The 23656-nt window shown below is 45.0% G+C and overlaps 1 protein-coding gene across 2 annotated transcripts in view; it reads left to right on the forward strand.

Moving 5' to 3' along the window:
• LOC126094479 (trinucleotide repeat-containing gene 18 protein) overlaps positions 1-23656 on the forward strand; it is a 71211-nt gene that overhangs the window by 17179 nt on the left and 30376 nt on the right. The gene's annotated exons all lie outside the window — the stretch shown is intronic.

The raw sequence follows: 23656 nt of genomic DNA on the forward strand, positions 1-23656 counted from the left end.
GATTCGTGTGAATATGTTTCCAACGTGATTATTCCCACACAACGGGAATTAAGACTTTCAGCGCGGAAAGGCAGTTCGATCTAGAGGCACGGGACATTTCATTTCGGATGTTGTCGGGGAATCAAATATTCAGACACAGACAGTGTCAAGAGTGTGTCGAGAGTACAATAGTTCAGCCCTTATCTCTTACCATGGAGGATAACGCCGTGGTCGACGGCCTTCACTTAACGACCGAGAGCAGCGGCGTTCGCATAGAATTGTTAGTGCTGACAGACAAGCAACACTGCGTGAAATAACGGCAGAAATCAATGTGGGATGTAAGACGAACGTATCCATTAGGACAGTGCAGCGAAATGGGCTATGGCAGCAGATGGCCGACGCGAGTGCCTTTGCTAAAAGCACATCGTCTGCAGCGCCTCTCTTGGGCTCGTGACCATATCGGTTGGATCCTAGACGCTTGGAAAACCGTCGCCTGGTCAGACGCGTCCCGATTTCAGTTGGTGAAAGCTGATGATAGGTTTCGAGCGTGGCGCAGACCCAACGAAGCCATGGACCCAATTTGACAACGAGGAACTGTGCAAGCTGGTGGTGGCTCCATAATGAAGTGCGGTGTGTTTACATGGAATTCACTGGGTCCTTTGGTCCAAGTGAACCAATGAGTGACTGGAAATGTTTATGTTCCGCTACTTGGAGGCAGTTGCAACTCTTGCAGTACTTCATGTCCCGAAACAGCGACGGTATTTTTATGGATGGCAATGCAGTATTGTCACTGGACCGGAGCTGTTCGCGATTGGTTTGAAGAAAAGTCGGAAGAATTCGAGCGAATGATTTGGCCGCCCACATCGCCAGACTTGAACCTCATCGAACATTTGAGACATAGTCGACAGGTCAGTTGGTGTACAAAATCGTGCAGCGGCTACACTTTCGCAGTTACGAACGGCTATAGTGGCAGCATGGATCAGTATTTCCGCAGGGACTTCAAGCGACTTGTTGCCTTTCGTTGAGTTGCTGCACTGCAACTGGCAAAAAGAAGTCCTACACGGTATTAGAAGATATTCCATGACTCTTTTTCTCACCTCACTGTACGCTGGTGGTGGTAGAATCGTTCGGCTGTCGCAAATGCCGGTTCTCTTAACAATCTGAAGAGTAAAACTTCCTGGCAGATTAAAACTGTGTGCCCGACCGAGACTCGAACTCGGGACCTTTGCCTTTCGCGGGCAAGTGCTGTACCATCTGAACTACCGAAGCACGACTCACGCCCGGCCTCACAGCTTTACTTCTGCCAGTATCTCGTCTCCTACCTTCCAAACTTTATAGAAGCTCTCCTGCGAACCTTGCAGAACTTCGGTAGCTCAGATGGTAGAGCACTTGCCCGCGAAAGGCAAAGGTCCCGAGTTCGAGTCTCGGTCGGGCACACAGTTTTAATCTGCCAGGAAGTTTCATATCAGCGCACGCTCCGCTGCAGAGTGAAAATCTCATTCTGGAATCTGAAGAGTATTTCGAGAAAGACAGATCCCCTACAAGGTTTCTCATTTGAGTTCACGGAGTATTTCCGTCGTAATCGCCTGTTGATCGAACTTAGTTAACAGTTGAAACAGCACGTCTCTGAATTGCTTCAGTGTCTTTCTTCAGTCTGATTTGTCGCGAATCCCAAATTCTGTACACCCAATACGTCGCACAAATGTTCTGTCCATTGTCTCATCTATAGATGAATACACCTCTTACAGTTCTCCAAATAAACAGAAGTCGACCATTCGCGTTCCCTGCTACCGACCGTAAGTGCGCGTTCTGTTTATCTCGCTGTGCACTTGGAGAGCACACCACCACCACTGAAACAAGAATTCAGGCTGTCATTTTCCAATTACGGACCACAGTAGGGACTCGGGATCAGTTCAGGCTCTCTCTCTCTCTCTCTCTCTCTCTCTCTCTCTCTCTCTCTCTCTCTCTCCTTTCTCTCTCTTCCCATGGTACCTGCGCCACGCGAAATGGAAGTTAACTGGTGAAGATCTTGTAACCGTAGTAAACCACTCCTTGGTGTAGGCGTTTTCTAAGCAAACAGAGCGAAGTAAAGAGGTGCTAAAACACTCCTGGGCGGCAGACGACAACATCCAGATTTACGTCTTTGGTGGTTTTCCTAAAATGCTTTCAACGCAAATACAGGTTTTCGTACACATCTTTCTTCAATTCCAGCTTCTGACTTTCTTACTTCTACGTAACTGGCGTTCTTGTTGCTTCGGCAAAGAAGAAAGAATGGGAGACGCTAGCCTTCAAATGGCACCAAACGATTTTCCAAGCGAACAGAAGTAGTTCCACACTGTCTACTTTCACGTGGAATGATGTGCTAGTAAATGTTTTATTGTGCTGAGAACGAGTGGGGAGGGGTGTAATTTTCAAAGCGAATCTAAACTCTGAGGCTGCGAAAGAGGTTCTGTTCACAAGCATTCAGCGTTAATTTGGTACGGAGCTGTGCATCGCGCTGGCCAATCAGAAGGAAACGAATGTACTGTTAGTCAGAGAAGACACCATCTCAGCAATCAGTTGACAGTTACACGCACTACGGACATTGGCGATTTGAATATCACTTCTTACTGACAGTGGTTCAGTGCCTAAATAACAGCGCCAGCTATGTAATTTCGAAGAACTCGTGAGCTAGTGTAAGATTCAGACATCTCTTTCCGCTTCATGGGTGAATAGTTCATTGGCGTACGTTGTTAACAATATTCCGGCGTGACGCGATCGTCGGCCTCGGAGCACCAATCTTGGTGCACACGGAGAGAGCCAGTCGTGCCTGCTGTTCTTGCTTTCACCGACGTCTGCCGGCTCTGGTCGGCCGCCGACACGAGAAAGCACATGCCGTCGCACGATAACGTATCGTCCAGTCTTGCTTTTTGCGCCCTGAAATACTGCCAGTGATAAGTGTGAAGCCGTCGCACGTGAGGCTGGTCTCTTGCCAGTAAATTTTATTTTTTATTTACCGCGTAACCAATCGGATAAAATTATTCTGCTGCTTTGGTTGATTAATCACAAACCATCGTAATTATAAATTGGTTCAAATGGCTCTGAGCACTATGGGACTTAACATCTATGGTCATCAGTCCTCTAGAACGTAGAACTATTTAAACCTAACTAACCTAAGGACTTCACACAACACCCAGTCATCACGAGGCAGAGAAAATCCCTGACCCCGCCGGGAATCTAACCCGGGAACCCGGGCGTGGGAAGCGAGAACGCTACCACACGACCACGAGCTGCGGCCGTTGTAATTATAAATGTCAGTGTTGACGTGCTATGCGGCTCTACAGGGTGCTGTCGTGTCTATAATCTTTGAAAGCGTAAATCAAGATCGTCATTGAAAAATATTTTCAAAAATTAATCCGTTTGAGGGTAAAATTCCGACAATCGCTGTACCAGCCTCTGCCCCTGCCCCTACCCTTACTGGAAAGGATGTGTGGCGTCGTAACCTGACGTTGTTGTTGAACGCGATGTCTCAAAGAATTAGTAGACTGTTGTCCCACGCACTTACATTACGCTCTACGTGCGAGAATTTTATAGTATTCGCTATAGCGGAGGGTATAAGCGGCAGTAAATTGAAAGTGAAGCATATGAAAAATGAAGTAATCTGTTTATTACGTAAAGTAATCGCCGTAACTGTTAATACATTTATTCCTCTGTGAGACAAGACGTTCCACTGTCTTCCTGGAAAATTGTTTGCGGTTTCTTATGTAACATACGCGAGGAATAATTACAAAAATGTTTTCTGTATTTGGCACTCAGACAATCCCATAAATTCAACCCTATTCCACTGTTAAAGTAGGCCTACTTTTCAACAGCGTAAAGAGCATCCTTAACAACGTTGGATGGAGTTGCGAAAATATTGCCACTTAGGCGCTAACTTCGTTAGAGAGCACAGATTAAAAAAAAAAATCCGCATTGGAGCAATTACAAAGCTTTTAGCTACAGGTACGATAAATGTGTGCACATACGCCGTGTGGAATGAAAATTGAATTCGAAGCTTTCTAGCAACCCGTCAGACTTAACCATTTAAACATGCTCATTGTATATATTTCTAGATCAGTCGCGAAGTATATTCATAGGAATGAGTCGGGAACAAAAAAATTGTACATGGAAATTTCGTTGGCACACGTAATTGCCAGTGTTACGTACACGGTTAATCTAACGACGAGGACGAGGAAAACCTGAGGCGGTGCATCTACTGAGAATTATAAACATATGCCCTTATACTGGAGGTCAGATATTGCAGTGACAGAGCCATCATAAGTGGATCCAAATGAGGGGTAGTGACATAGAAACACAGTCTTGCCAACTTATGTTTGCTTACAGTTTCGCGGAGTCATTTCTTCAGAGAGGTTGAATAATAACAGATATAACATCCTCATCCTTGCGCACATGCATTTTTATCTGTAGTGAATACAGCGTTGTGAGGACATGAAACTCTAGCGGTCTTTTTGTAGTGCCCTAATTTGTTCAAATGGTTCAAATGGCTCTGAACACTATGCGACTTAACTTCTGAGGTCATCAGTCGCCTAGAACTTAAAACTAATGAAACCTAACTAACGTAAGGATATCGCACACTTCCATGACCGAGGCAGGATTCGAACCTGCGACCGTAGTGGTCGCTCGGCTCCAGAATGTAGCGCCTAGAACCGCACGGCCACTCCGGGCGGCCCCTAATTTGTCCGCATTTTAATATTTTCATGGTGTTCCTATGACATATTGCCGTACGAAGTGTAACACAGGAATTTTTAAAGTAAATCAGTGAAGAGTGCTTTCGTGCATCTGCCATGAAAAAAATCAAAGAAATTCTGTGTAAACATCGTGCCATTACGCCATGCTGGTAGTTTGTTATGCAACTGCAGTTTCTCCTGGCATCACTATGTGCCGACAGTAGGGGTCTTTATTACTAGTGGGTGGACCAGAACAGCTGAACGAATGTTGTCATAGACATCAGCTCATCCCACGCCTTCGTCTCGAGCTATCATCCAATTTCGTCTGCGGAGGCGTCGCAGCTGCTGGTACCATTTGGTCGGAGCTCTCATCACTTGTAATACTACGCAGATGTATGGTGGCGTGACAGGATACGTGCTGCAGTAAAAGACCACACAGTAGATAACACATGAGAAACAACAAACGTGCAGCAGCGTATGTCAATGGCCCCAACCAGCGACGTCATTTTATTAATTCCCGTCTCTCTACTAGTCAGTAACACGCCTATACGTCTGACAAAATATTGACTAGTTCTGGAGGCTACAGTTAATTTTTCATACCATGCGTCAAAGTAGGGAGGTGATATCAACATTTCAGTACTGGATTTCCTGTTATAAAACCGTATCTAGGGTGGCATAAATGCGCTGTACTCGTGTTACGTTGATTTAAATTCTTGGAAATTAATACAGAAGTTGCATTCATTTTGGTGGCCGCATGTGTTCAGCTGTTAGTCTCGTCACGGTCCAGTATGACACCGTAGTTCAGGAAGTTACAGACACGTACATTTTGATGGCCATGCTCTAATTACGTTCAGAAAACTGAAACAAGTGTTGTTGACCTTCCGTTTCTCTGCCGACGCGCTCCGAAATTTTCCAAATTACCACAATATTTTTGTTGCGACGAAGCTCAGATATTCTGAAGCTTTAAACTGAGAGATGAGATCGGAATTTCAATTACGTCTTCTTCCTCTATGTTTGTTCCGCAATGTTGGGGAGTCTGCGTTCTTCGTTGTCTTATCAACATTTGAGTTTGGTGAAGGTGGGAATCAATATTCTTGGAGATTTACATGGGGTGTTTCTTGCCAACTTTACTTCGATCATCCAATGGGTCGTATAATATACACGTTAACTAAAAGCTGCGTTTTGTCGTTGTTTCTTTCCTTTCGAAATACACGACTGTACGACCATAAACCGTTCTCGTCAGAGATAGGTGCCATTCCGTATCTGCTGCAAACTTCATCATTGGTCCCATGATTATGTTCAACTAAGTGGTATAAAGAGGGTAGGTATTCGTCACTCTTGTCGATGCATTTAATAACGGCGTCAATTTACGAGAAACTGGTTAGTTAAAACTAGCAACAACAAAAAAAATGCCGCGATTGAAGTACCAGCTAATGTTAGTTCCCATCCCTCACATCTGCACAGAATTACTTCATGACTATCCGCAAAGGCGGATTTTCGTCAGCCCATTTAGAAGTGTATGGTAAGTTAACATAAAACCTATCTGGGTTCGGTACCTGGTCATCTTGTGAAATATCATTGAATAAAACAGTGACCACGATGTTGGTTGTATTAAACGACAGTTATTTTATATTAGGCGGCACGACACCCAGAAAACTTTTTACCTTAACTGACTCTCTCTGCGGTAGCCTACGCCAGTCTTTTGTAATCTGCATTGTCATCCCAGCCGCCTGCTGAGGCACTATTGCTTCCGGTTCACGCGAACATTAGAATACAAAAGCGGTAACTCTGAAAGCAGGTAAAGTGGAACACATTTTCAATACGTATATATCCGATTGTTTTCGGCCTCCTTGTACGAGGATGTACGCTGCATGTATGAAGCGGCGCCTGTCTCAGTACTTTGTCAAAGAAACCACTTAGCAAATAATGCTTTTCGTACACGCTACTAACAACATGAAGCAGTACAATACGAGAAAGGTCAAAAAGGTCCATTATAGAATGGAACTTGCGGAGGTACATGTACGCTTTCGAGCAACAATTCTCGGATCTACTCGTGATGAAGAGTGCTTGTCTTAGCATTTGTGAACTACATTGATCGCGAGCGCGAATTAATTTGTAAAGAAGCTCTTAGACTACCAGAATGGCAGCATTTGCGTTGGAACCATGAGAACTCATAAATACTACAACGAATCTTCAACTCGAGCAGTGTGTACACGCGTTTCGAAACTTCTTTGAGGTCATATATCTTCTCAATGGTTTGGATGCGGCCCGCCACGAATTCCTCTGAAAAGCACTTGCGCTCAGCGTCTTCGATTATTTGTCGGATTTAATCCAATCTGTCTCCCACTACAATTTTTACCCTCTACAGCTCCTGTCTCTTCTCGCCATTGCTTACCGCGCGTTCCTCTCCTCGGCGATATTGCGGAGAACTTCATTTCTGATCAGCCCACCTAATTTTCACCTGCATGTTAAAGCTGTGTCCCTGGTCCGGGCTCGAACGCGGAATTTGAAGTTTAGTGATCATTCTAGATGTGCTATAGGAATTGGTGGTTTAACTGGTTGTCAATAGTGTCTCCAGTGGAAGTCGTAGTTCCTAGTTCGAATCCACCAGGCAGAGTTTTAATGTAGTTTCAAAGTATAAATTCACTTGCCGAACATGGACATAGGAGAATGGCGTAGAATACGAATAAATAAGCTCGTGACGCTAGGAAGTAAGTGGTGGCACACCAAAAAGTAATTACGCAAGGGCTTTTTTGTAAACACTTTCCCCAGTACAACCCAGAGTCGTTCCATATTTTTAGTTAAACTGATCAGACAAAACATTATGGCCACAGCTCAGCAAGATCAAACGCAAACTGGTGGCGTTATTGGGAAGCGATGCAACAAAGATAGTACATAAGCAGAGGAAAAACGAATTTGAAATCATTCTGGCGACGAAACGGTCATGGAAATAGGGAAAATCCACTGACAAAAGCACCTTTTAACTTCACAGAACGTGGTGGTTGGTGGCTTCACCGCTCTGTGAAGCAGCAAGTCTGACGTCGGTGCAAGCTTCACACACATGAAAAAAGTTTTGCATCATCCCGGTTCCCAGAAGTCCTGAAGATAGACGTTGACTTTGGATATTGAATCACAGACTCCCTCTGACTGTTAAGAGATGTCACTAGACCCGCCCGAAGATGTAAACAATCATGCATGAGCAGCGCCCTTAAGACGGAGGGGGTCCGACAGCCGTCAGTTCCGGTCATCGCACCAGGAAGGAGGTTGTCTGTGGTTCAACCATGCCTAGACGGTCAATACCGCGGTTGTTCGATCGCGTCCGCATTGTTAATTTGTGCTGGGAAGGGCTCTCGGCAAGGACAGTGTTCAGGCATCTCGGAGTGAACCAAAGCGATGTTGTCCGGACATGGAGGAGATACAGAGAGACAGGAACTGTCGAGGACGTGCCTCGCTCAGGCCGCCCAAGGGCTGCTACTGCAGTGGATGTCCGCTACCTACGGATTATGGCTCGGATGAACCCTAACAGCATAGACACCGTGTTGAATAATGCCTTTCGTGCAGCCACAGGACGTCGTGTTACGATTCAATCTGTGCACAATAGCCTGTATAATGCGCAACTTCACTCCCGATGTCGATGGCAAGGTCCATCTTTGGAACCACGACACCACGCAGCGCGGTACAGGCGGGTCCAGCAATATGCCGAATGGACCACTCAGAACTGGCATCATGTTCTCTTCACCCACTAGTTTCGCATATGCCTTCAACCAGACAATCATCGGAGACTTGTCTGGAGGCAACCCGGTCAGGTTGAACGCCTTAGACACAGTGTCCATGGAGTGCAGCAAGGTGGAGTTTCCCTGCTGTTTTGGGGGTGGCGTTATGTAGGGCCAACGTACGCCGCTGGTGGTCATGGAAGGCCCCGTAAGGGCTGTACGATACGTGAATGCCATCCTGCCACCAATAGTGCAGCCATATCGGTAGCATATTGGCGAGGCATTTGTCTTCATAGACAATTTGCGCCCACATAGAGTACATCAATCTGGACCACCACCTCTGAAGGTTTCGCCGTCCGGTGGAACAACATACAATGTGTGGTTTTCATGAGCAATAAAAGGGGCGGAAATGTTTGTTGATCTTTCTTTCGATTTTGCGTACAGGTTCCGGAACCCTCGGAACCGAGGTGATGCAAAACTTTCTTTGATGTGTGTATAATGCTAGTGTAGGCACAACTGTGCCGCAGCGCCATGGTAGTAATCGAAGGCATTAGAACAGCTGTGGACTAAATGATCATCAGTGCGAAGCACCTGTATCCCTCCGTACTTGCCATCCTGCGCAACGGCATTGTTATCTTCCAGCAGGATAACTGCCGATTTCAAGACTTGATTCGTGCTACGCTGGCTTGAGGAGCATGATAGTAAACTCACATTCTTATCTGGGTCACCAAGTTTGGTTCAACGAAATCCAATGGAATTCGTTTGGGACGTTATCGGGCGCAGCACAGGCGCACCCCCGACTAGGTGCAAGACGCACTCGAGTAAATGAGGTCGAAAATGCAGTAGTGAAAATGATTTCTAGTCAGTGGCGACTAGTTTTATAAAAACGAACAAAAGTTTTAGTTCACCCAACGACGGTCTGTACAGGAAAAAGCTATCATTCAGACAAATTTGGTGAATTTCTCAGGAGCTGAGAATAAGCACGAGAGGAAACAGAGGTGATGAAGAGAGCTGGGGTGAAGCTGAGAGCCGCCAGGGCAGACGCGGCCGGCTGCCGCTCCCCTTTGTATGTGGGTCGCGTGGCGCCGGGGCGGGGACAGGTCTGGTCACGGACGGCGCTCCGATTCTGCGGAATCGCGCCCGGAACGTCTGGAAGACTCCGCCACGAGGCTGCTTCACCTCGGCGCTGCTGCCGCCTGCCCGTGTGTTCAGTGTCTCCAAGCCTCCTACCACTGGGTCGGCGGGCAGCTGACTTCAGCTTCTGCTCGCGTTCGAAATCGAAGTAACTTGTAGCTCAATAGCTAACAGTCCACCGTTCCTAGTCACATCTGGTTACGCGAGCTGCCGTAATAGTGTTTTATGTGGTACCCTTTCATAAACTGTTTCGGCACGCCTCTCTGCAGGTTATATTCTGCGAAATGTGTAGTGTTAACAAGGTCTACGTGTTGGATCTCTTTGCTCACGGACAATCTATGTTAGTTTATTTGCCGGCCGGGGTGGCCGAGCGGTTCTAGAAGCTACAGTCTGGAACCGCGCGGCCGCTACTGTCGCAGGTTCGAATCCTGCCTCGGGCATGGCTGTATGTAATGTCTTTAGGTTAGTTAGGTTTAAGTAGTTCTGAGTTCTAGGGGACTGATGGCCTCAGAAGTTACGTCCCATAGTTCTCAGAGCCATTTGAACCAGTTTATTTGGAACTGTTTAGAGCGACGTTTATTTTACCCATACGATACCGGCCTGGGCTGTCTTAATCGTAAACGTCTACATAGATACTCCTCAAGCCACGGTACGGTGCGTGGCGGAGGGTACCCTGTTCCACTACTGGTCATTTCCTTTCCTATTCCATTCTAAAATAGAGCGAGGAAAAAGCTATTGTCTATTTGTCTCCGGATGGGCCCTAATTCGTTGTATCTTCATGGTGCTCAAGCGAAATGTATTAGCAGCAGTAGAATCTTTCTGCAGTCAGGTTCAAACTCCGGTTCTCCAAATTTTCTTAAAAGTGTTCCTTGAAAAGAACGTCGCCTTCCTTACAGGTATTCCCATTTCAGTTCCCGAGGCATCTCCATAACGCTTACGTGGAGTTCGAAAGTACTGTTGACAAATCTAACAGCCTGCCTCTGAATTGCTTCGATGTCGTCCTTTAATTCGACCCGATGTGGATCCCAAACAGTCGAACAGTACTCAAGAATAGGTCGTACAGTTTGTTCTACAGATGAACCACATGTTTCCAGAATTCTCCCGAGAAACCGAAGTGGATGATTCGCCTTTCCTGGCACAATCCTTACATGATCTTTCCATTTCATATCGTTCTACAACGTTACGCCCAGATGTTTAAACGTCGTTACGGTGTCAAGAAGCCCACTAACAATACTGTATCGTAACATTTTGTTTTTCGTACTCACCTGCATTAACTGACATTTTTCTACATTTAGAGTTAAGTCTTTTTGTAGCCTCTTACAGTAACTAAACTTTCACATCTTCCCGTACAGCACATCAGCAGCACACACCCGCAGACTGTTGCCCACCCTGTCAGCCAGACCATTTATTTATATAGGAAACAATAGAGGTCGTATCTCACGTCTCGGGGACGTCGATTTTTAAGTGACCAGGGAAGATTTCCTATCAGAACTAGACGAGCTACGCTGCGAAACTGCGTCCAGGCTCTCCCACACGGGACTTCCGCGTATCACGTAATATCGTGTCCCCTGCTCCAGACCCCAATATATATCGTATACATACATTGCCATACATTGCGTGTCCAAGCGCTTTAGAAATAGTGATGCGATGGCTCACATCATCGTTCATGGTAAGAAACCTTGATGCTAAGCAGTTGCGTAATTACTGTATCGCAGCCTGGGCGCTTGCTCTGGTCGCCGTACCAGTGGAAGCGTGGCTTCGTGACGGGGGAAAACTAAGGAAGAGCGAAAAGAGAGGTAGAAAAATGAAGAAAAGGGAGGGGGCTAAGGAGTCGATTACGCTAAAAAGAGCGGGAGTGGAGTTGGATGAAACTAAATTACTGCGAGATTCTGATTACTGTGATGAGCAGCAGTTTCATAAGAGATACGAAGAGGGCGTGCTGAAAACTAATTCCTCCTAATTTTTATGCTAAGTCCTAGATTTTAAAAATAAGTTTTTTTACATTCTGTATCTTTCTTCATCCTTACATATTCCCAGCCCTCTGCCGCTAGAGGACTCAGAGCTGTTTCGTATAACATGGCGGAGTGTAACGAAACTACCTAGCTGCGTGAGGAAACTGAAAGCACGAATTCGAAGATTTCGTACACACATATCGCGCCCTCACCTTCAGTACGACAGTGCGAGACGTAACCCGAGAGCTGCGCTACAATCAGACGCCTTGGGCTCACTTTCATCGATCGTACACCATATAGTCGCAGCCCCCATGCGATTTTAGTTTCCAAAACTTGAACACGTCACAGGACTGTACTTAGTTATGAAGCGCTGCAAGCATTAATGATATCCCATTGAGAGAAATGTTTATCAGGGTGATTATGTTGAGGAATAAATAGATAGACATGATGAATAAAGATCTAGAATGTTAATAACGCTTGTTTTTTTAAAAAAAGCTTTCAGTTTTCTCAGTAAAAAATCGGAGGCATTACTTTTCGACATGCCTCCGTGGAACGAAGCACATCGGCTATGCCAAATGAGCTAACAACGAAACTTTTTTTTTAGAGTATAAAAAGTGTGTGTCGTTTCGTTCATTAGTTTCGCAATGAAAGAATGACAAAAGAATTGCGTTATTGTTGCAAGCCATCGACACTGGTCTATGTGTACCATGTGTTTGGGTTGTACCATCCAAAGAAGAATGGTATACCCATTCCTTCACTGTAAAATCGTTGTTCTCAAAACACGAATAAAAAGCCTAAGCAGCGATGAGGATTAGTCTCGTCGGCGAGGGGGTGAGAGTCGGATTTTGCTCTAGGCGCGAGTTAAGGTAAACAACTGATGTTGATTGTTCTGGAACTCTCCAACAGCTTGGAAAGACTAACATTAACATCGGTACCGTATGCTTTTCTCCGAAGAAAAGGTTAGTAATGAAGCAACCTGCTCTTACACCGAGTGAAAAGAATACAGGCTGTTAGAACTCCGTTGGTAGCTTCGTCGGTGAAGACAGGTCCGGCGCTTTCGCGACCAGACACGTATGCAGACGTCAGCAGCGGCCGTGTCACGCCGAGCGCCTGCTGGTCTATCCCCGCCGACGGAAATGAAGAGGCAGCGATAGCGGAGCGTGCTTCCCCGAGTGGGCGTGTCTGGGTTTCCGGCCCGCTGGCGGTGTACCGACCCGGAAACCTGGTGTGGTGTGTGCTGGGCGGAGGTACAGTGTCACCCCTGGGATCAGCCGAGCGCCACACAGATTTCAGCCGGCGAGGGCGTGTATTTCTACAGCTGTGTCTGTACTCTGGCGAGGGTACTTCCCGCACAGTTAACACAAACCCCTGCGATTGATGCGTGGGGAGAAGTGGTGGTCGTGGTGATGGTTGTCCTTAATCAGAAGTCTGGTTTATCACAGCTCTTCATGCTAGTATATCCTGTGCAAGCCTCTGCATAACTGCTGCAACCTGTATCCTTTTACACTTTTTTTACTACAGTAAAACTTGATCTTTCTCTGCAATTTTTACTTCCTACACTTCTGTCCAGTATCAAATTGACTAAATTCCTAGATTTCTCAGAACGCGTCCTATCAGCTTCTGCCTTGTTTTAGTAAAGTTTCCTTTTATCCGTAATTCAGTATGTCCTCATCTGTCCGATGTGTCCATCTAATCGAAACTTCCTGGCAGATTGAAACAGAGCGCTGGACCGAGAATCGAACTCGGGATCGTTACCTTCGCGGGCAAGTGCTCTGCAGACTGATCTACGCATACAAGACTCGGGACTCGTCCTGCCGGCCGTTGTGGCCGAGCGGTTCTAGGCGCTTCAGTCTGGAACCACGCTGCTGCTAGGTTCACAGGTTCGAATCCTGCCTCGGGCATGGATGTATGTGATATCCTTAGGTTAGTTAGGTTTAAGAAGCTCTAAGTCTACGGGACTGATGACCTCAATTGTTAAGTCCCATAGTGCTTAAAGCCATTTGAACAATTTGAACGACTCGTCCTTACAGCTTCACTTCGACCTATATTTCGTCTGTGTGAAGTTTATAAGGTCGGAGATCAGGCACTGGCGGACGTAAAGCTGAAACGACGGGTCGTGAATAGTGTTTGGGTATCTCAGTCGGTAGAGAATTTGCCTGCGAAAGGCAAAGATTCCAAGTTCGACTCTCGGTTCGGCACATTATTTTAATCTGCCAGGATGTTCGATTAGTGCACACTCCGCTGCAGAGTGAAAAATTTCATTCTGCACCCATCGAGTCTTCAGAATTCTTCTGCAGTACCACATTTTAAAAGCTTCAATTTTCTTCTTGTCTGAACTGTTTATCCGTATTTTACTTTCCGTAAAAGGCTACACTCCAGCAAACAGCTACTGAAAAGACTTCCTAACACTTCAGTTTACTTGACATGTTAACAAAGTTGTCCTTTTTTGAAAAGTTTTTCCTTCTGTTACCAGCTGCATTTTAAATTCTCTCAATTGCGGCTGTCACCAGGTATCTTACCGCCTAAATAACAAAGCTCGTCTTATGCCTACTTTGCCTCCTTGCCCAGACTAACTTCCTCCGCATCGATTGATTTGATTACTCTACATTCCATTACTACTGTATTTTATATTCTTCTGAAGAAATCATCCATTTCCTTCAAACCTGAATATGCTTTCGAATTTCCATTATCTGTAGAATCATTCCGAAATACATATGACATTTACTACAAACCACGCTCTCGGAATTTGTAGTATGTCTCCTCGAGATGCTCGAAGATATCTACTAGTAGTTAGCCCCCTGCCCTCCCGAGAGAGAGAGAGAGAGAGAGAGAGAGAGAGAGAGAGAGAGAGAATGCAATACTCCAAAATATTTCGTAGATATGTTCTGTGCTTTATATCCTCCGTGAGGCTTCATGTCAAAACACTATTATAAGCTTCACATTGAAATCTTGAGAAAATTCGCGTATGTAAGTATGTATTGAGGCACTCACGAGTCTCAAATATGAAATATCGAGTAAAATACCAATGATCGCGTATGCCAATGTAGGTAGGCTGTGACTTACTGATTAAAAATAAAAACCCGGTGCAAGGGGCGTCTGAAATGCATCGCAATACATGGCGTAAACGCTTGAAAGATGAAGACAAATGTGCTAAGAGTCAAATAAAGGAGCTCAGTATGTCGCATTTAGCTGCTGTTAGTCTTTTATCACGTACAGACTGAATACTTCACTTGAGCGAACATCGGCAAATTCTTGGCAGTGGCTCCCCAAAATACGAAGTATCACACATTAATGCAACCTATCTTGCGGACAAAATCTTTCACTCCGGAATTGTTAAACTTTGTGCCGTTTCCTGAGAGGAAATCTCACCTGGTCCCATTTCCTTTTTTCTATCGACTATGCGTTCAAGTACTTCATTCATAATGCGTGACTAGCAGAATAGATAGAATTTCTTCTACATACTTTCGCTGCTTTGATCGCTTCAAACACAGTGATCTAGTCGAACATAATCGTGGTAGCAGAGGTTTTTTTTTTTCCTCTTGATGGAGAGCCTGTGATTGCGGAAATGTAAGCCGGAACGAGAGAGCTTTCTGCCTCGTGTTAAGCTGCAGATGGAAGATTACGTATTGCCGGCGGCACTGGTGCGTGGAAGATTGGATTGTCATGGCTGACATTTCCTGCACAGCTCGCTGGTGGCATGAATCTCTGCTGCAGCTTTGGCACAAGCCTCTGTCTGTGGCATACATTTTTCGTTTCCCCGTTATCGTTCCACAGCCTATATCTGTGTCGGCGATTCAGATCAAATCTGTGGTTCATGTGCGTTCTCTTGTTTTGCAGTTCGTATGGTGTGTTTCAGTGGGAAGTCTGTTCAGAGAAATCTGCCGGAAGGGACTTCGGGAAACCGTCTAGAAAAGCACGCGCACGCTGAAGCTGGCCGTTTGAAATTTTCTGATTTTTTGGCACTCGTGATTTTGATAGACTCCTCACGCGATGTCTCGATTCTGTGACAGTCTCTAATGAGCCGCCCGGTGTGACCGAGCGGTTCTAGGCGCTACAGTCTGGAACCGCACGACCTCTACGGTCGCGGGTTGGAATCCTGCCTCGGGCATGGATGTGTGTGATGTCCTTAGGTTGGTTAGGTTTAAGTAGTTCTAAGTTCTAGGGGACTGATGACCTCAGATGTTAAGTCCCATAGTGCTCAGAGCCATTTGAACCAGTCTGTAATGAACTAGCCGGGAGACGTTACTATTTTGTCCTCAGTTCTTTGCCCGTTACTTTTCCTCTAAGTGAACTAACTTCGGCATGAAAGTCAGTTTGAACTTGGCTACGTGAGGCAGGAGAATCTCCCGTCGTCTTGGAAAGTTTTTGTGCACCCAACATGGCTTCAGTTTTGTAAGTTCCTGTTTTAGAATACAAAAGCTGAATGTATGGTACATTGAGTACATGAACCGGTTTGTAAGAGGTCGGGAATAAATTCATAAATAAGCTATCAGAATATTTCCTCATCGTGCAACTGTCTCTAATTAGATTGTTGCTATACACACCAGCAAAAATAAATGGGGTCGAACGTTCGTCATTGCCCTGAAGAAAAAGTAGTTTCACATTCGGATCACTTCAGAAGAAAATATCGTATAGTGTTGACCACCACTGTCCAGTCGCCGAGTGACCGCGTGTGACTCTGAACAAGACACTAGAGGAAAACATCCCCTCTGTCGATTACTGTATCCAGTTATAGTGCTGTCTTGTGAATATTTTCTGCATTACAGTACAATCTGTTGATCAGTCTATTTAACCCTCAGAATACCAAAGAGTACTTTACACCCACCTTTTGAAAATGTTGAAACCTAGTTAGTTAAACTATATTTTAAAATTCAGAAAAAAATAGTTCTTAATTTCTTTAACCAGATTCCACATACGTTTAAAGTCTTTCAGTTGAACTTAACCCAAAAATTTGACTTTGTTGTAGATGTCACTTTTCCCAATGAATATTACATTCAACATTTTCAGAATCAGGATCTTATGTGCACGTCGGTATCTTTAGTATCCTCCCCTGCCGCCCCCCCCCTCCCCCACTACCACCCCACCTCCTTTGATAGTAAACGTTATTGAAAGTGTGTTAATATTGCTAAGAGTGTGATAAGATACTTTCTGTTCTGAACTGTACTAATTCTTCTTTCAAAAGTATGTTGTTTAGTATGTCAAATATTACCGAATTTTGAAACTTCCTGGCAGATCAAAACTGTGTGCCGGAGCGAGACTCGAACTTTCTCTAACAAACTGTGAGGGCGAGTCGTGGGTCGTGCTTGGGTAGCTGAGTGGTTAGAGCACTTGCCCGCGAAAGGCAAAGGTCTCGAACACGAGTCTCGGTCCGGCACAAAGTTTTAATCTGCCAGGAAGTTTCGTTTCAGCGCACACTCCGTTGCAGAGTGAAAATCTCATTCTGATTACCGAATTTTGCTGAAGTTGGGCGTAAGTAAACCCCCCCCCCCCCCCCCACTGGTAATGCGCGTTATGGAAAATGTGTTGGTTGGTTCAAATGGCTCTGAGCACTATGGGACTTAACATCTATGGTCCTCAGTCCCCTAGAACTTAGAACTACTTAAACCTAACTAACCTAAAGAAATCACACAACACCCAGTCATCACGAGGCAGAGAAAATCCCTGACCCCGCCGGAAATCGAACCCGGGTACCAGGGCGTGGGAGAAAATGTGTTGGTATTGCAAGTACTGCTGGGGTTAAATTTCATATTACTCGATACCTCAGAGGCCTTTTCACAAGTGGATTCTAGACTCCTATTTATAGCAGTCACCACTGAATTATGACGCTTCTGTCTCACAGGAGTCATGTAACTGTTTCCTGAGCTCTGAACAGCAGATGCGGTGCTGTACAACACACTCGGAGCAGTACATGGACAGTTAAGGCCCCTGTTGGCAAACCCTTCTGGGACTGTGCAGCCTTTGGTAGTTTTCCAGTAATTGTGTTAATTGTCCTCGGCCTCGGGTATTGCACTTGGTGTACGTCCTGTGGAGAAGCATCAACAAGAAGTTGGCAAGAGCAATCCACGGCGGGCCATCGGGTTAACAAGTGGCCGTCCTCCTTCGGAACCAGAGGTCAGTTGTTTCTGCTGGGAAGCAGTTCCATTAGTTAACGCTTTACTGGAAGCTGTAATCAGCTCCACATCGTGATGTCACTATCTGTTTTACTCTTGGTAACTTATCAGTGCGGTAATTTCGAAACAGTTTCCCATAAGTCCATGTGAATAATTCCGGCTCCTGGGCAAAAGAAAATAACACAATGCATGCCTCAGATATACTTGTTCTTAAACAAACACGTGTACAGTATATCCCGACACATTGTGTAACTGTTCCATAATTTAAAAGAAAAGCAATATTAGGTAAACATCTTTGGATACGGTAGCTATCATTTGCTTGCTTGCTAGGAAATTAGTGTGTTTCCGCGGTATGGAAGACACACAATCTTTTTTTCTTGTACCCGTAAGTAAATCAGCAGTTTCTGTGTTGTCGATGTTTTTGGCGTTTCGTAGCGCAGTCAGAAGAAACGTAACCCTTAAAGGATCACTGAGTTATCACTTTATCTGTGAAGACGCTTTTTTCTCAAAAGCGGGTAAAGGTATCAAGTGACAATTTGTCCAGAATGCAGTTGATACAGCTTATCACAGTTTTTGGTGCTGCTGTCTTGTTTGCCGGTGAATCACGCGCAGACACTTGTTTACTAACTGTTTTATCTATAACACAAGATTTTCTTGTAATTTCACCTCCAAAAACCGACTTCTGCCTTTAGCTCATGTGGTGGATGTTAAACATGAGCTGCCGGCAAAAATTCAGTAAGTGTATTGTAGTTAAAACAGATAGTAAATGTTTTATGTTTAGAACTAACCAAAGCAAAATAGTTTCGTATTTCTTCTATGACTATCGAAATCCTTGTTTATTGCAGTCAACAGTTCAGCAGTTTGCTTCGCACTCCGTAAATTAGTGTGAAGCCAGATGTTTACGTCTCTGGGAGATAGATGGCAGACGATGCAACGCGATATTTGATATGGCAAATATGTCTACGGTGAATGTCGTGATGAGCTATTCACGTAGTAAGTCGTTAAGAGTTTTTGTCGTCATGCCTTACTTTCTAATCGAAATGGCGAAGAACGAATTTTGGTATTTTCGGATATGAAGCCAAAGTAATTTTCGTAGTGAGATTAAAGAATAATTGTTTCTGTCTTCATAAAAATGAAGCTGGGGAGATGGAAAAGGACGTGAATTTTGGTCGGTTCGGAAATACTGCTTATTAACGGTAAACGTATAACATTTGCGGGCAAGATTTTAGGTACAGTGGGGACATCGTGATATCCAATCTCTCCTGAATGTGTTGAAAGTTATGAAAACGCTGAAAGAACTTGGTCTGACTCACAACACACTGGCGGTGGCATTTTGTAAGGAGCGATAACAGCCTTGTTTTCCAGAGGAGATGATAGTTGGAAGCAACAGCCTGAACGACACTTAAGCAACGTAATAATACGGTTAAAATTGCGTTGTTACGTCTAGGTTCTCGTAATGTGAGTTCAAAACATTCAGACAGCAGCTAGGAATAGAGATTAGTTTGTTTATACGCCTGGAAATAGCTACTGCCCAAGCGTGACACAGAGGTGTTATCTCAAGTTGTGGCGGGATGACAGTACATAAAACTTCACAGGCAGCGGCATAACAGCAGACGCGGTTCTAGCAGCCAGATTAAGTAACTGCGGCAAGTGGTTACGATGAGGCCTCTGCTAGCATTTGCCTCGGCGTTGTCGCCTCCTAGCCTGGTACTAATCGCTGTTGTAATATTTGTTCGTGCATCTCAAATTTATCTAGTGGGAGAGGAACTGGTGGTACTTATCACTGAAACAGGCATAGATAACGCAGATTTTACGGAGTTCATGGACTTAGTCACTTTTTCAACTCATGTTGGCGATTTTGCCAATCTGAAAAAGTCAAAACAATTTTGCAGGTAAACTCATTTATCCGACAATTCTAAACAGAAATTCGTTTTCATACGATCATGAAACCTTCGAAAGATAATTGTACATGGTTTAAAGTTAAAGTTATCCTCAGTGCGAAGGTTGGTTTTAACAGCACTGTGTTTTACTAGGCGTGGTTCCATTTGAGGTGATACACCGTCGTCTTCCATCGAACAGACTTATCCAGCCAGTTGTGGGGACCTATATTTTAACGTAGATCCCGAACTCTAATGTACCTCGGCAGTTTTCACATTAGTGGTGAAAGAAGTGGAAAAGACACACATTAAAACCGTAGAACTAACAGGGTATCGGACTCTTTATTGCTCCCTAAATGAACAGGTATTCAAAGCAATAGATAGTTGAATATGTTCTTACCTTTGGAATAGAGGGATAAGGCTGTAATTTAACAATCTTTCCGTGGTCAGCGGGACGTAGTTAATCTTAGAAATATCTTCGTCTGTTTATAAATTCTGCAAGCCGCAATGCGGTGTATGGTGGAGGGTGCTTTTTACTATTGCTTGTCACTTGCTTTCCAGCGTTGCACTCCCAAACGAAGGTAAGGAAAAAGACTGTCTGTGTAGGCTTCTGTACGAGCCCCCTGATTTGTCTTGTCTTCGCGGTCCTTAGACGACGTCCGTTAATTACGTGAGAGGTTTCTTTAATATTTGAACCTGCTTCCCCCCTGGTGATACGTGGCAAGACCCCCCTCCCCCTCGCATGAGGTTTAACCCATAGTTGTGTAAAAATACGTAACAGAATCTTTTGTTTTAAACATGGATTAAAACACTTTAAAAACACTTCTATTTAGAGAAGACATTAATGTGATTTTAACAGGTTGTTAAAACACTATTTGAAACATGCCAACCCTGACAGGTAGAGAGAGACCGACAAAAACGCTCCACGAAAGTAGCATTACCGTTTCAACGTATCCTTAAAAATGGACCTCTTAATGGTTTATTACATACGTTCAACGTCACTGAGTATTTGCCTACTTCGCAGATGAAAGATATTGTTTCTATGTTCCTTTGAACCGTATAATCAAATAGCTTTTGAATCTCTCTAGATTTACGTAATCACTAAGAGACTTTTTGTCAGTGAATTAAATCTTAGCTTCCTTCGACAAACTATTAACTTCTTGCTCGGTCGTGTTCAGACTTGTCTGCTTGCCGTTTAACATACGCATTGTAAAAGTTTTGATACAAAGTAGTGTTGAACACAATAACGTCGGCTTTATATGCGTTGCAGTATATCACGATTCACTCGCACGCAATTATTTCAACCGTCACAGCGGAGAACACAGCGAATGAAATGTGACACTTGTTTCAAATCGGGGAAACCCGGGCATCACACGTGTAAAACATTATTTAGTTCAGAGACACGGTAGACTGATTAACACTCTAGTATTGTCCGTTATCGTTATAATAATTTCTATTTTCAGAATTGAAAAGTTGAAGGGAGTTTTTATTGCCCCCCTCTTAATGTGATTTGGTGAGATTTTGCGAGACCCCTACCTCCATTTTCAGCTCACGTAATTAATGGGCGTCCCCTTGGTCTTGGTGTTAGCGGCAGGATCGCTCTGCACTCTGTCACAAATGCGGATCCCCATTTGGGTTCATGGAGCATTTCCGTAAGCGCATGTTGGTCGAACCCACTGGTAACAGATTTACCAGCACACGTCTGAATTATTTTGATGTCTTTCTTTAATCTGACCTGGTGGGGATCCCAAACACTCGAAAAGTACTCATGAATGGGTCGCACAGTTGTTACATACAGTCTTCATAGACGAGTTAAATTTCCCTAGAATTCTCCCAATGAACTGAAGTCGATCATTCTGTCCCTTTCGTGAACCTTATCGAATGGCTATTGGTAAAAGTCCCTGTAAATATCTATCTTCTGAGAATGAAACTGCAGAGGTTCGTTGTAAAGTGCCTGGTCACCGTTCCAATAAAAGCATACGCTACTGTGACCGCGGTCACAGATTCGATCTTAATTATGGATAAGATAAAAATAGCCAAGTCAGGTTGACAGTGAGAGACTCAGGTTCACAGCAGAGGTCGTAGCTGTCGCATCGCGGCGCCGTGTGAAACCGCAGCCTGGCAGTTGTTTCTGGAATGTAGCCTCAACGGGTTACGCCCCCGTGCGGCCGTGCCGGCATTTCCTCCTGCTCAGTGGCAGCCGCCGCTGGTTGTCCCGTTGCGCCAGGCAGGAGAGAGCAGATCGTGGTCGGCTATTATTAAACCGGCCCACCAGACCAGTCGGCGATAGCAGAGCCCCACCAGACGGTCACGTGACGACCTCGCCTCACCTTCCGCGCCGCGCCGGCGTTGCCGCTGTCTGGTGCAGCTGCGCTGAACCCTGCGGGGTGTACAGTGTGTACAGCGATCTTCTCGCACAGGTGCACGCAACGTACCAAAAGTGACATCCTCGGCAAGCGCAGAGATGAGTTACTCTATGGTTTGAGCTCGCGATACTTATTGGTGGAATGAAATCAGAAGCGCAACAAGGAATCCGGGATGCAAACAATTATTCTTTGGTTTATATATTAGGTTAAAACGACTGCATAAACGAATTGGGAGACGGATTGCGAAGACTTCGTGACAAAAGTGGAACTCTACTGAAATAAACGATTCAGCTGTATAAACGGCATATCGTTATATGTATAGAGAGTTCAGTTAGCAGAGATTTTGTTTGACGCGTGATCGTAGGCATTGGGCGCGAAAAGTTTTGGCCCTCTCGTCGGAGTATGAGCGGAATGTAAACTTACGCGGTAAGAAGCAATTATTAGATGGTGTCTATACGTGTGTCGCGTATTAGTGCCAGCAATACCTTCATTGCACAATCGTAGCCAATTTATTCGTGTTAAAAACTCGTACTCGTTCGTGTAAATCTCCCGCGCCGCGTTGACTGCACCGCACGCTTACCCACGGACGACAGTCTGCGAAGTACAGTTGTCCTCCCCTATAGCTTCTCATTCAGCCAGCAGGAGCCCCACTGATTATGCGAAGAAGGGATCCTCAATGGTGCACGACCTGTATATCCAGTTGCACTTGTGTGGAGATGATAAAAGGACACTGCTTCCGTGGGCAAAGTGTTTCGCTTTTCTTCCCTTGCAATAGCCAAAAATAGGTTCGACTAGAAATTTGTTACTTGTTCATAGTGCTTTCGTCGCAGCGTATGTCGTACAGTATTTATTCAATCTCCATTATGAAGTCTGTCTACTTCCTGTTATAAGATGTACTTCCGATAGTTCAACTAAATAGTGGCACAGGGAAGAGCACAATTTGTTTAAAATCTTATTTTTCCCTCACATTCGTCGCGTAGAAATCTGTTCAGTCGTTTTTGTTCTTCTTTCAACAATTCGTGAGAACAAACACAGTAACGCCACAGTTCAAACACACGGGCACACTAAAGGTGATTATTTACCATGAGACTACGAAGGGCGACCACTCACATGTCAAACATTACGACAAATTTTCAGGGCAGGAGATATGGTTCATATGGCTCTGAGCACTATGGGACTTACCATCTGAGGTCATCAATCCCCTAGAACTTAGAATTACTTAAACGTAACTAACCTAAGGACATCACACACATCCATACCCGAGGCAGGATTCGAACCTGCGACCGCAGCGGTCGCGCGGTTCCAGACTGAAGCGCCTAGAACCGCTCGGCCAAACCGGCCGGCCCAGGGCAGGAGACACAATACTGATCTGTGACAGTTCGCCGAAGGTTGAAACAACTCTTACGAAGCGAGTTGACGCAGCGTTCGAGAAGAAATGCATTCAAATACGCGTAAGGCCTCCGCAATTTTTACGTAGTATGACCTTTCATCAAAAGGAATCTCCCACTTTCCTCTTCATCCCTGCTCTTATCAAGTTTTGTAAGGGAATACCCGGGGCCTCCAACTGCTTTCTGGGCGTAGTAACTCGCTCATCTTACTTTCACCTCTCTCTCTCTCTCTCTCTCTCTCTCTCTCTCTCTCTCTCTCTCTCTCTCTCTTATTTGCTTCTCTCCCGGTTTTACTGATTCTCGGTTGCAATGGGGTTCATCATTTGTCTGGTACATCCTTCTTTTCTGAAGACCATTCTCGGCCTGATGCATATAGTATGAAGGGACCGATGATCTCATAGTTCGGTCCGTTTAAGCCAGTCCAATCAGTG

This window comes from Schistocerca cancellata, chromosome 8 (genome assembly GCF_023864275.1).
Source record: "Schistocerca cancellata isolate TAMUIC-IGC-003103 chromosome 8, iqSchCanc2.1, whole genome shotgun sequence".
Taxonomy (NCBI): Eukaryota; Metazoa; Arthropoda; class Insecta; order Orthoptera; family Acrididae; genus Schistocerca; species Schistocerca cancellata.